Source organism: Schistocerca piceifrons, chromosome 10, assembly GCF_021461385.2.
Source record: "Schistocerca piceifrons isolate TAMUIC-IGC-003096 chromosome 10, iqSchPice1.1, whole genome shotgun sequence".
NCBI lineage: Eukaryota > Metazoa > Arthropoda > Insecta > Orthoptera > Acrididae > Schistocerca > Schistocerca piceifrons.
In genome coordinates, this window is record NC_060147.1 from 98,762,306 (window position 1) to 98,776,051 (window position 13,746).

Here is a 13,746-nt window from a genome sequence, read left to right on the forward strand (position 1 = left end):
ATCAGTGAATTTAGCATCTCTCCTAGGTTTTAACGTGCTTTGCAGTTGATAAATACATGTTCCGTTTGTGACGCGGAAAATTTAAATACGATAGCCGCACACTTGCCATTCATGTCCCAAACATTGATGGTCGATATCAGCGATCGCATTAATTATCCGTCCTTGCAGTGCTTCATAATTGAATGGCAGTGGAGGCAGGAACGCACGATATTTGAGATAATCCCATAAGACGAAATCACACGGAGTTGAGTCACGTGACCGTAGGGACCACTGAAGAAGAGGAGAATCATGATAAGAAAGACGCTCGATCCGACACTGAGGCAGTTCGGCAGTGAGCTAATGCGAACGTCTGAAAGAAAACATGACGTAGCACCTTCATACTCCAAAATTAGCTCTCCACTGTCATAGTCCATCACATGACCCACTTGTACTCTAGTGGTGTGTTCTACAACTAACCATGTCGCATTATTTAATGGTACGTGTCATTTTTCATTATACCTTGTAATGCTATTCTAATATAATATTGCCATTAATCTGTATATATTAAAATTTTTTGTTCCGTAATAATTTGGAAAAATTAAGCAAATACTATAACTAGAGTAAGCTTTTATTAAGTGTAGTTTACCTGTTTAAAATAACCTCTTTGACGTAGGTGGAATAAATGTATTAAAACATATTTTGTAAATAATTATGTAATATTTCAAATACAACAGTAATTAATTATGTCAATTTTGTATGTATATGCTGTCATGCAATTGTAGATGGTTCATACTTAGGGTTTTTGTAAGCAGAAGTGTAAATTGAAAAGGTGTAGGGATCATAGGTAGAACTCCGTTCTGTGGTGGAATGGAAAAGGTGGTGGGGCGCGAGAGTGAGATTTTGGCGCGCAAGTGGCTCATACAGTCGGTAGATGCCCTGCAAGTGATGATCAAGCACTAGAGGCCCCGAATTTACCTGCAAGAGTGGGTCTTTGGCCTCGGACGTGTTCTACATGATTGGCGCAGTACGGCAATAAATTAATAGCTCAGAAATTTGCAATTTTATCGTCGCCACCAAGAGGAAGACAGAGCTATGTACATCAAGAGCCGTACCTGCGCAATGTCACTACGCAGCACCGCCTCACACCACCTTCGACATCAGTGACAGACAAAGTACTTTATTTAGAAGTGTATTACAGTGTGAACCATGCATCTTCAATCAGTGGAATATAAGTGTTATATGTACCTTTGTGTTTAACCGTGATTTTCCTATTTCATGTACCTCAGTAGGGTCCTTACCTAAACGAAGTTATTCTGAGTATCCTGATGTTTATTGAAGCTTAAATAATAGTAAATTAGTGGCAAGAGTACTGTTTTGCACGTATCAGTAGTCCTATCTTCCAAGGTAGATGACGAGGTACTGGCAGAATTAAAGCTGTGAAGACGGGGCGTGAGTCGTGCTTGGGTAGCTCAGATGGTAGAGCACCTGCCCGCGAAAGGCAAAGGTCCCGAGTTCGAGTCTCGGTCCGGCACACAGTTTTAATCTGCCAGGAAGGTACCTATACGTCTATTTTGTTGGTGTGGAGAGACGTGCCGAGGTCTATCTGCAATGATGTCTTGAATACAGTTGCAAATGTGGTCGATGCTTTTTCACTAAACAGCAATGAGGGACGCTGTCAAATGCCTTCTTGAGGTGAATGCACGCGGCATCGATCTGAGCGCTGTGGATCTCATGGAGGAACAGAGCGAGCTGAGTTTTGCAAGGTCTCTGTTTTAGGATTTGCATGTTGATTTTAGTGGTGGAGACATTTGTTCTCAAAAAAAGTCTCAATTCTTGAGCGTACAACAAGTTCCATACTTCAACGAGAGACTGACGCCAACGATGTAGCCCCATAGTTATGTTCATCTGTCCTACGGCCGTTCATGGATACGGAAATGACACGCGCTGTTACCCAGTCGCTAGGTACCCTTCGTTGCTTCAGCGAACTAGAAGGGAGTCATGTTCTCCATCAACTTTTTAGAAGCTTTAAGGAATCTCATCGGATGCTGCTGCCGTTCCACTTCTAAAAGACTCACCGAGCGAGGTGGTGCAGTGGTTAGCACACTGGACTTGCATTCGGGAGGACGACAGTTCGAACCCGCGTCCGGCCATCCTGATTTAAGTTTACCGTGATTTCCCTAAATCGCTTCAGGCAAATGCCGGGATGGTTCCCTTGAAAGGACACGGCCAATTTCCTTTCCCATCCATACTTCATCCAATGGGACCGATTATCTGGCTGTTTGGCCCCTCCTCCAAATCAACCAACCAACCTACTAAGCGATTGTAGTTCCTTTTGTATTTCACTTTCGATTATCTCAGTATCTGACATTTCAACGTTTGTGCGTTGATTGAATGGAAGGACTATGTTACGATCTTACACCGTGCAGTGTTGTGTAGAGGACAGATCAGGCTATGATATGTTCTAATTCTCCAGCTGTGTGTTCATTATTTATTAACATCGAATAGACAGGGTGTAAACGGTATAAGGAGCCAAAATTATACAGATGGTACATCTCGGTGTGCTTGACAAAAAAGTCTAATGACATTTTCTTGTATCATGTACTTTATTTTTGTATTATTGAAACCTAATGTTCTTAGGATAGATAGTATACGCATTTCTGTTTACGTAGTCAACCGACAGTACACGGCGTACCGAGCTTATTGCCTACAATGACGGGGCGGCCAGAGAAAGGCAACTAGCCGACCAGAGGATTGAAATCATTACACGTGTACAACAACGTGGTGTGATAATCAGGTGGTACCGAAAAAAGGAATATAAACGGTTTTTGGGTTGTCAAGAATGTGTAATTCGCTTTACGTGAATTGAATACAACCAGTCTAGCCGGCCGCGAGGGTCTCGCGGTTCTAGGCGCGCAGTCCCGAACCGTGCGACTACTACGGTCGCAGGTTCGAATCCTGACTCGTGCATGGATGTGTGTGATGTCCTTAGGTTAATTAGGTTTAAGTAGTTCTAAGTTCTAGGGGACTGATGACCACAGCAGTTGAGTCCCATAGTGCTCAGAGCCATTTGAACCATTTTGAGCCAATACAACCAGTCTGTTTCCCAACAAATCGATAACGAAGGTCGTAGTAGTAATGACAAGCTAATATCAAACACAATGTATTACCATTAGTACAAATTCAATCAACCGCCAAGTAGATAGTTGTGCATTAATTACAATCAACTGTTCCACCTTTTTACGGCAATGCCATAACGAATACTAAATTCACATTATTTTCCTTCTGTACAACAACATCGTAACGAATAGAAAACCCATTACTTCGTTTCCTCTTACACCAATACTACAAAAAAATGTTCGAAATGACCGCCATTTGTTTCTACACATGCTTCATTACGGCGAACCCAGATTCGTCGCACTCGTTCACACACATGCACATTGGCATTTATGGTATTGGCAGCATCTAAAATCATCTGCGTCAATTCGTCCACATTATTTACTGGCTCAGCATAAACAAGTTCCTTCATATGGCCCCAAAAGTAAACATCCAGTGGATTTAAATCAGGGCTGCGTGCTGGCCATCGACGTGGACCCGAACGCCCGATCCATCGTCCTGGAAATAGACTATCCAAAAATCTGCGTACCCTGTGACCAATGTGGGGTGGAGCACCACCGTGGAGGGGCCACATGTTATGACGTATGCCTAACGGAATTTCTTCTAACAACGTTGGTAACAATGTTTCTAGAGGAAACGTTCGGTAATAGTTACCAGTCAAACGTGCAGGTAAAACATAGGGCCCAATAATGTAATTATCGAGCATACCCGCCCACACATTTACGGAAAATCGTCGCTGAAAATGTGTTGCCACTACGTGGCGAGGATTGTGTACACTCCACGTGTGCATGTTATGGAAATTAGTTATTCCGTCGCGAGTGAAACACGCTTCATCTGTGACGAGTATTTTGTTGACAAAATCATGCTGTGCACTGTGTAACAAAAACCACTCTGAGAATTCAAGTCGTGGAGGGAAATCTAGTTCTTCCAATGCTTGTACGCGTTGAATGTGGTAAGGCCGCAGACGCTCCTCTTGCAAAGTGCGATGAACGACAGTGTGCGATATACCCACGTGGCGGGCGATGCTTCTAGTACTCTGAGAAGGATCCTCCTGGATACGGTCCAGAATTCTTTCCTCAGCTTCCAATGTACGATCGGCGCGTTGTGGGCCTCTGCCTTCTGCGCGGGGCAGTAAAGAGTAAGTGTCTCTCAATCTAAGGAAATTAAATACGCAGTCGTCAGTTGGATTCTGTCATGATGTAACAAAAACGGAAAGCATATTAGATACGTTTCGCATACGGACGAAAATTTACAAAGGTGCAGATAACTACTGTACTTTATTAAGGTGTAAATGCATAATAGTCGCATACAAGTAGAGAATTACAATGACACAAACCTTTGGTGCACAGCAGTAAATGTCTTTCGTGCAGGAAGTCGTCGTTGTGGGAATCGTTCTCGATAAATTCGTACAGCTGCCCTCGCAACACCTTTTGCCTCGCCATAATTAAATGCATATCCCATAGTTCAGCTATAGTAAACCTCCTTTCCATCCTAACCGAGTTGCAATAACATCAGCACAGGTTACTCGCCCACTGTCGTCGCTCGGTGTATTACGATGACGCAGCCACTCAGGTCGCAGTTGCCTATGTGTTTACGATTTACGCTCACGATGTCAATACGTGCAGCGGGCAATAACAGAAACCGTACGTGCACGGCTAAGTAACTACTTTTCCAAAACCGTTGTCCTGAGACGAACTGTTTTTTTCTGGGTCAACCGTAGGAAATACGTAAACATGTTACTATACTTTTTTGTCAAGCTTTGCGAGGTGTGTCATCTGTATAATATACCGTTCACACCCTGTGTATTTAAGTGTTAGGAGGTCTTTTCGGAAAGTATTTGTATGGAGTGTAGCCATGTATGCTAATGAAAGATCGACGATAAACAGTTCAGACAAGAAGAGAATGGAAGCTTTTGAAATTTAATGCTACAGAAGAATGTTGAAGATTAGGTGGGTAGATCACGTACTCATGAGAAGGTACTGAATGGAATTGGGGAGAAAAGAAACTTGTGGCGCAACTTGACCAAAAGAAGGGATCGACTGATAGGACACATTCTGAGCCATCAATGGATCAGAAATTTGGTGTTGGAGGGAAGTGTGACGTGTAAAAGTTGGAGACGAATACAGTAAACACATTCAGAAGGATGTAGGTTGCAGAAGTTAACTGCAGATGAACAGGCTCGCACAGGATAGAGTAGCATGGAGAGCTGCATCAAACCAGTCTCTGGACTGAAGTCCGTGACAACAACAGCATTTTCATTATTAAAATTTTTATTACAAAGAAGGCATTACCATTGATCCACCCTCGTATATAGATCTCTTGCATTTGCAGTAAACCTGGTTTTCTAGATTCGCAGGAGTCCTATTGCATCTCATATGCTCATATTCCGCCTAAAATCAAATTGCGTTTTGTACGTGATGAGTAAAACCTTTCGGTGGAAGAATTGTTGTTAACAGTATTTACGTATAATGGAATGAAGGCGCAGCAAACATGCACACGCGAGAGCGCCCCCCCCCCCCCCCCCCACACACACAGGGGGAAGGTGCACCAGCGTGTTTTCCACGGGATAGCGTGTCGTGCGTGATTTCCCCCGTGGTCTAGGCAGGCACTGTGTGTGTTGCGGCCGTAGCTAGACCAGCAGCGCCTGCGTTTGCTCGCTATTCCCTCGCCGCCTTTCAGTCGCTCCCCCCCCCCCTCTCCCCCCCCCATAGAGGTTCCGCTTCCAGCTGGCTGATTGCAGTAAACTCGTTACACAAAAACTCGTCTGTTTTTTTCTTTTTTTCTGTTTTTCTCTTTTACTTTCCTCTCTGAACCGGGACATCGGCAGCGCCGTTGTTGCCTGTGGATAATAATATTCCCTCCCTACTCCCCCTAAAAAATCGCTGCATTTTTCGGGAAATGGAAATGGCGACGATGCGGAAGGCAACTTTGGCGTGGTAAACACACGTGGCGTGAATGTACAGACAAAGTAAACATCCTCTGTGATCGTGAAGCGGGACGTCTAAACGGCTGCACCGCTCGAAAGGGGAGTCGAAGCGTTTATCTCACCGCTATCTTTCATTGACATCAGTTGCGTCGACGGAGCTGTTGGCATTGTCTGTCGTCCTGTCACTCTTTTTGAACTCATCGACAGCTTCGAATTGCAACTGCGGCACCTATCCATCTCGACTTGTGTAGGTAAAGAAATCATGTACAACAGCGACAGTCTCGGGATATAATGTGATAGTATTTCCACCATGAAGGCTTGGTTGTGGTGACTATGGCTGTGACGCAGAACGTATGTATTCGTTTCCGATTAACGAATGACTGTACGAGACTTTCGTTGCTCACTGAAAACATTTAGTTACTCGCACGCAATTCGGTCCCGATTCGGTTGTGTCGGTACTACTACAATTCGTTACCTTCAACGGACTCGCCTGAATTATTCTCCACACACATCGAGCTGACAGGATAGTTTCCTGATTCTTCCAATTTCTTATTATCTGAGGAGCAAAGTGTTGGTGACTCGAAGTAACCAATACGTATTATCGCTCGCCATCTCTTCTTTCACGCACGCAATTCTTGTCCGACTCGGGCAAATCCTCCAATTTCTTCCTCCCAGACATATTTCGCGCTTGGGATACAAGGCGTGAACGACTTGTGTGAGAACTGTGTGCCTTCGAAATTTCTCAGTTGAGGCTACCGACGGGGAGATTATATATATTACGAAGTGTTCAGTTCGATTATTAAATTAACCTGAAATCTGAGATGAGTGGTGAGATTAGTTCTACTTTACAACGAGTTGTTACACTGTATGTATGAGCTCACATTATTGGTGTCAAACTGCGTAGAGCTGAAAAGAAGTAAACTTTTTGATATTACTATTATTATTATTATTATGTTTTGTAAACAGTGATGAAACAGGCGAAAGTGTTATATCCATCGACAGCCATAGACGACATTTTACCTTGAGAACTGTGAAATAAAATCGGACAAAAATAAATAATTTAGCTGCGTTATCTGCGGCGAGTAAAAGAGACCACGACTGTGAGGGGTTCCTCCATGCGGGCCTCTCGCAGAGATTCTGTGGTTCTCTGTAGGCTCCGCATTGGTCACTCTTGGCTGACGCATGGTCATCTGCTGCGTCGAGACGACCCCCCTAATTGTCGCTGTGGTGCAAACATGCTGGTGGGCCACATGTTGTTGGAATGTCCTATTTTAACGGCCCTCAGGCGAACTTTTAATCTCCTGGGTGATTTATCATCTCTTTTAGGTGACAATGTCTATGGCAGATCGGGTTTTAAGTTTTATTCGCGCAAGCGGCTTTTATAGGTCCATCTAATTTTATTGCGTCATCCTCTTTTGTGCTGTATCTTTTACTTAGTTTTGTGTTGTAATTCGACTCCACCCTAATCTTTTAGGCTGGAGGTTTTAACGTGTTGCAGAGTGACTGGCTCATCCTTTTATTTTCGTGATCAGCCAGCCACGGTCCTCTGCTGTACAGTTTTAATTCTTTCTGCCTATATTCTATATGTTGTTTTTGTTGCTGTGCTCCGTTTTCCATGTTGCCTTACCATTGACCTTGGGGCTTTTCTTCCCCCGGAATTTTTGTTTTAGTGCTTAGCCTGACAGGCGGATGGTTTCAGTATGCTGTGTGTGTTTATGAAACAAGGGACCGATGACCATTGCAGTTTCGTCCCTTTAACCTTTAAACCAACCAACCAACTGCGAGGTAAATTCAAAAAACATATTAGATGGAAGACCGATCTTCGACATATTGATGCATATGATGTATATATGAAGGGCTTATTTCAATGGTGGTACAAGTCCATTACCTCCACTTTTCTGACTATAATACTTCTGAACTTAATGATGCAAACAAATAGAAAGAAAGGTTCATCTCTAGCAAGAACCCATATGCTTGACTATTTCTCGTATCTCAACTGCAGATTTTTCAGTGCTCATTTAACTTTAGGACTGTGTATCTCAAAATGAACAAAAATGGACTTGTACCACTATTGAAATATGCCCTTCATATATAGAACATAAGAAGGAAAAAAAAAGAGGATCCACTACGTAAAGTTTACTCGGTCTTGCGGGACAGATTCAAGCAAATTGTATAAAGAACTGAATGGACAGATTCTAAGCAGTAACGCTTAGAATTATCTCCTTAGCCAGTAGTTTCCGCGTTCCTCAAATACGTCAGCCTCAAAGAACTGATGCCACCGTCATTTTTCTCCCTTCCTCCCTCCACTCACGAAAGGTGGGGAGGGACGGGGGGCCGGGTGGCCGGGGGAGGGGGGAGAATGAAGATTGTCGGTAAGCTTCTGTAATTTCTCGAATTTTCTCGTTGTGGTCATTTCGCCTGATGTATGAGGGAGGAAGTAATGTGTTGTCCGACTTTTCCCGGGAAGTCCTTCCTCAGAATTTCAGTTGTAAACCTCTCCGTGATGCACAACGCCTCTCGTGAACCATCTTGCCACGGATGTTTGTCGACCACCTCTGCAACGCTGTCGCGCCGACTTAATGACCCTATGACAAAACACGCCGGTCTTCCTATATATTCTCCATCTCTTCTGTTAGCAGCCAGCGGCCTTGCCGCAGTGGTAACACCGGTTCCCGTCAGATCACCGAAGTCAAGCGCTAACGGGGTGGGCTAGCACCTGGATGGGTGACCATCCGTTGTACCGATCGCTGTTGGCAAGCGGGGTGCACTCAGCCCTTATGAGGCGAACTGAGGAGCTACTCGGTTGAGAAGTAGCGGCTCCGGTCTTGTAAACTAACATACGGCCAGGAGAGCGGTGTGCTGACCACATGCCCCTCCGTATCCGCATCCAGTGACGCCTGTGGGCTGAGGATGACGCGGCGGCCGGTAGGTACCCTTGACCCTTCATGGCTTGTTCGGGAGGAGTTTTTTTTTCTTTTATTAATACGGCCTGGTAAGCGTCTCAGACTCATGAGCAATTTAAAAAATCGGTCGTGCAAGTGATTGAAAGCCACTTATTTCGTAGTTTAACTACCCTCATTTGATATTCTTCGGTGATTAATCCTAGGTACTTGACCGCAGTAGTTGTTCACAGCGGTTGCTTTCCAATAGAACGACAGAACAGCTGCGAATTTCCCTATTTACATACAATACGCTACATTTAGCGACAGCTACCAGTCCCTGCACTAATTCTCGATACAATATCCAGCAAATTCATATGCAGAAATGTAATGCCGTCAAACGGGGTGATTTCGGACGGTTTTGTCGTTATTTTGATTGTAACTTTCGTATATATTGTTAGATTCAATTGACGCTTATGGAAGTGGTAGGGTATATATGTAAAATATCCCAGAACCAGAAAATGTATGTGTAGGTATATTTATCTGAGGTAGTTAAAGTCTCCGAAGTCACCCCATGGAATAGGGTGATTTCGGACACATGTGTTTTTTAAATCTCTGTCCGAAGTTACAGTATATAGAGGGCGAATTCGGACAGTTACTGCTTTTTTTAAAATTCTGCATGCTTTTAATTTGATTTTGGTGACATTTTACACATTTTAAGGTAGCTCTTTGTTACGAATAAGTGATATGGAATGATATAATGAATTTTATATATTACAGATAAGTTCTACACGAGCTCATTTAATATTTTAGCTTAAGCGAACAGAAAGATCTTCTGACTGTCGTTTGAGGAATAAATGCACCCATTCTTCTCCTGGAAAACTATTACGAAATTTCTTCTCTTTTCGGCCAGATTTATCAAGGTAGCCTTTAACTAAATATCTAATATCTAATTTAGTGAAGGGAATTCCCCAATTTCCAGCCCTCAAGATACTTTGCTTCAACATTTCTTCTTCTTTATTTATCACTGGCTGTCCTCCCATTTTTTTCGGATGTGCTTCTTGCACTTTATTTTGTAGGGTTGATTTAGGTATACCATACAAATCTCACGCTTTTCTGTACGATTATTTGCCACTCTGAAAATCACAAACAGCTTTATTTAAAAGTTCCGGGTCATAATTACAACGTACTGTAGCACCTCTCCTGCTCTTATACGTTCTTGGCATTGTCCGAAATCAACCCACACAGTACACAGCTTTACGAAAACCGTCGTTATTTTATAACCTTGTACAAGAAACTCGACAAACTTTTACAGAAATGGTTTCAATGCTGTTAGCTACTGAGCGCACCGCCAATTACGGTTACAATAACTTCGCGCTCGGCGCAACAATAGAAAGTTTCCACTTTACGATAATGCATGGATTTTTAACACTGAGACTGGTCGTCAATTATTCACCTAGGGAAACAATTGTGCAATAAATGTTTGACGTTTTGTTTTGTGAAACTGAAACCTTGCGTAGAACAAAAGTAAATGGTCGCAGACTAAGTATTTCACACATGTCTAAAATTATCACTGCGAAAAGAATGTGACAGAGTACGACTGTAGAGCCATGTATCTAGCTGCCACAAGGTTATAGTTTCAGACGCAAAATCTTACTCTTAGCGGATAGCGTTGAGCTTAATGTCAATGCTGGACGAAGCTTTCAGAAAGAGGCCATAAATTTTACGGCGAAATATTGCTTTTTTTTAATATGAAGAGAGCTATCAGAATGTTGGTTTATATCTGAAATAACGTGCACATCAATGAAACTTCGATGTCGACAGGAGTTTGACGCCTTCAAAATAAGCACGAAGAGATGTCTTGGTCTGTAGCATATTCTGTTAACATATTCTGTTAACGTTACCTACGAACCTGCAGGTTATTTTGAAACGTGAAAGCAAAGCGTGCTTGTTTGTTTATAAAACAAAGTTGCCAGAGGGAAGTTTCCCATTAAGGCAATGAGATTATGATCGATCTGTATGCAGTCCGTCACGGTCCCTGCCCCCTTGTAACTAGCGAGGGCGGTAGTGGCGGCCCTGCTTGTGCAAAAGCGACCCGTGCGACCCAGCTACCATCTACCGCTACAAACGTCACAAAGACGTAGGATCTCCCGAACGCTGTTGAAGCATACGGGGTGGCCATTAATAAAACCGAAAAACGAGGTACGGAATCCTGACAGGAAATGGAAGAAGAAACGTCTTATGAACCTGTGTCCAGAAATGCATCGTTGCCGCGTTGGATGGTGCTGGCGAATGAAACCGCTTCTAACCACGTGCCATGTGTTCTTTGTGTGTTGCACGCTGTGTGATTGACTCAGCGTACTGTAAGCAATAGAGTGGTCCGGTGATCATGATTCAAATCGTTCAAATGGCTCTAAGCACTATGGAACTTAACTTCTGAGGTCATCAGTCCCCTAGACTTAGAACTAATTAAACGTAACTAACGTAAGGACATCACACACAATCTTTCCCGAGGCAGGATTCGAACCTGCGACAGTAGCAGTGGAGCGGTTCCGGACTGAAGCGCCTAGAACCGCTCGCCCACCGCGGCCGGCCGAGATGTATACACAGCTTTCTAACCTAGTCTTATTGTGTTCAGTCTTTAATAAGATTGTACCTCTTAGTATGTACATTATGACAGCATTTTAAAATGTTAAGTTCCTTCAATAATTAGGCTGCGTCAAACACTGAGAATCCAGTGATGCACCTGGAAGTCGTTATACAGGGGTTTACAATAAGGTACGGCCAAATTTTCAGGAAACATTTCTCACACACAAAGAATAGATGTTATGTGGACATGTGTCCGGAAACGCTCAATTTCCATGTTAGAGCTCATTTTAGTGTCGTCAGTATGTACTGTACTTCCTCGATTCGCCGCCAGTTGGCCCAATTGAAGGAAGGTAATGCTGACTTGGGTGCTTGTGTTGACATGCGACTCATTGCTCTACAGTACTAGCATCAAGCACATCAGTGTTCGTACGCTTCTCAACAACAGATTCGGTGACCGATAGATTGGTAGAGGCGGACCAATTCCATGACCTCCACGCTCTCCTGACCTCAACCCTCTAGACTTTCATTTACGGGGCATTTGAAAGCTCTTGTCTACGCAACCCCGGTACCAAATGTAGAGACTCTTCGTGCTCGTATTGTGGACGGCTGTGATACAATACGCCATTCTCCAGGGCTGCATCGGCGCATCAGGGATTCCATGCGACGGAGGGTGGATGCATGGATCCTCGCTAACGGAGCACATTTTGAACATTTCCTGTAACAAAGTGTTTGAAGTCACGCTGGTGCGTTCTGTTGCTGTGTTTCCACTCCATGATTAATGTGATTTGAAGAGAAGTAATAAACTGACCTCTAACATGGAAAGTAAGCGTTTCAGGACACATGTCCACATAACATATTTTCTTTATTTGTGTGTGAGGAATGTTTCCTGAAAGTTTGGCCGTACCTTTTTGTAACACCCTGTATAGGCAACCAGAAACTGGGTTCAAATGGCTCTGAGCACTATGGGACTTAACTTCTGAGGTCATCAGTCCCCTAGAACATAGAACTACTTAAACCTAACTAACGTAAGGACATCAAACACATCCATGCCCGAGGCAGGATTCGAACCTGCGACAGTAGCGGTCGCGCGGCTCCAGACTGTAGCGCCTAGAACCACTCGGCTCCAGAAACTGGGGCCGAGCACCATGCATCGTGTTAGCCATTCAGTAATGCACGCTGTCCAGTCACGTCGATGTTACCGTCTGTCAAAACGTTGAATGGCACCTTTTGCAGGGCTGTCGTGCAGGAAGTGTCAGTGAAGTTCTGAAAGGTACTGACAGGGTGTTGACCCATACAGTACTGTGGCCAGCTGCGCTAGGTTTCTCAGTTGAGGATCCAAGGCACGAACAACACGACGGAGGTGGTCCCACAGATTCTCGACTGGGTTTAAACCCGGGGAGTTCTTGGTCAGGAGAGTACGGTAAGCTAGTTCAGGTACTTTTCGAACCACTTACGTGCACTGAGGGCAGTGTGACACATTGCATTGTCTTGCTGGCAGACGCCATCGTTCCGTGGAAGAACAAACCGCGCATTGGAGTGAACGTGGTCCCCAAGGAAAGACGCATATATGTGTTGATCCATTGTGCGTTCCACGAAAACCATTCTCGAGGCCGTAGCACTCCCTCCTCGGACCTGGACCCTTATACGACAGCTGCTACACGGTGTACGCTTCCAGACGTTTCCCGCCGATGGAGCATAAAACAGACGTCCAATAACTGTATTGGTGTGCATATTCCAGCCTTTAGTCACCAATGATGACCAGACATCACTGTTGCAGGAACCAGATGCCTGATGTTCCCGGCCGCTGTGGCCGAGCAGTTCTAGGCACTACAGTCTGGAGCCGCGCGACCGCTACGGTCGCAGGTTTGAATCCTGCCTCGGGCATGGATGTGTGTGATGTCCTTAGGTTAGTTAGGTTTAAGTAGTTCTAAGTTCTAGGGGACTGATGACCTCAGATGCTAAGTCTCATAGTGCTCAGAGCCATTTTGAACCAGATGCCTGATGCGGTGGTCCATACTCAGCACTGTTCGCTGGACGGTCGTTGAGGAGACACTGTTTGTAGCCCCTTGGTTCAGGTAGGCGATCCATTGCTCAACAGTTGCACGACTGTTTCCCCTGTACACGTCTCAGCAGCCAGAGCTGCCACGGTGCCGGTTTTGGAAAGTGCCATTTTGCCACGCACAGTATAACAAAAGCGCCACACAAACAGTTACAAACTGAGCCGTTTAAAAAATTCTTCCACTCTTGCCCTTTTGGACG